Source organism: Arachis duranensis, chromosome 2, assembly GCF_000817695.3.
Source record: "Arachis duranensis cultivar V14167 chromosome 2, aradu.V14167.gnm2.J7QH, whole genome shotgun sequence".
Lineage (NCBI taxonomy): Eukaryota > Viridiplantae > Streptophyta > Magnoliopsida > Fabales > Fabaceae > Arachis > Arachis duranensis.
In genome coordinates this window covers 82,416,932-82,417,400 of record NC_029773.3, presented here as the reverse complement: position 1 = coordinate 82,417,400, position 469 = coordinate 82,416,932, and the positions used below count along the sequence as shown (strand labels likewise).

General features: G+C 19.4%; 1 protein-coding gene across 1 annotated transcript in view; it reads right to left on the bottom strand.

Moving 5' to 3' along the window:
- Window positions 1–469, bottom strand: part of LOC107475335 (ethylene-overproduction protein 1-like) — a 13,536-nt gene that overhangs the window by 5,377 nt on the left and 7,690 nt on the right. The window lies entirely within an intron of this gene.

Below are 469 nucleotides of genomic sequence, written 5' to 3'. Positions count from 1 at the left end.
TGGTCGCGCAAATACTGTTTTAATTTATTTTAGTGCTCAATAAATTATGCAGACCTCTCGCATAATTCTCCTCCTAACCATATTTTATATTCTTAAAATTTTTAAGTATCTGTATCTCTCTTTTTATATAATTCTTTGTTCATTTTTTATTTATGGTATAAAAGATTATTTTTTTGTCGGTCACATTGAATAACATTAGTCAATAATATATGTATTATATATATTTTTTATTTTTATCAATAACGAATTATTTAAAACTTCGTAAACATAAAGTAAGTAAAAGGAAATATAATAAAATATAATAAAAGGGACTAAGAGGCCATTTATTTTACACTCGTCAATGTGTAAATGAACGAGTGTTTATAAAAAAATATTATGTGTATATTAAAATTAATTATTAAAATTATTTATAATAAATTTATGTATAAATAACATATTTAATATGTATTTTATATAAAAAATTTAATGA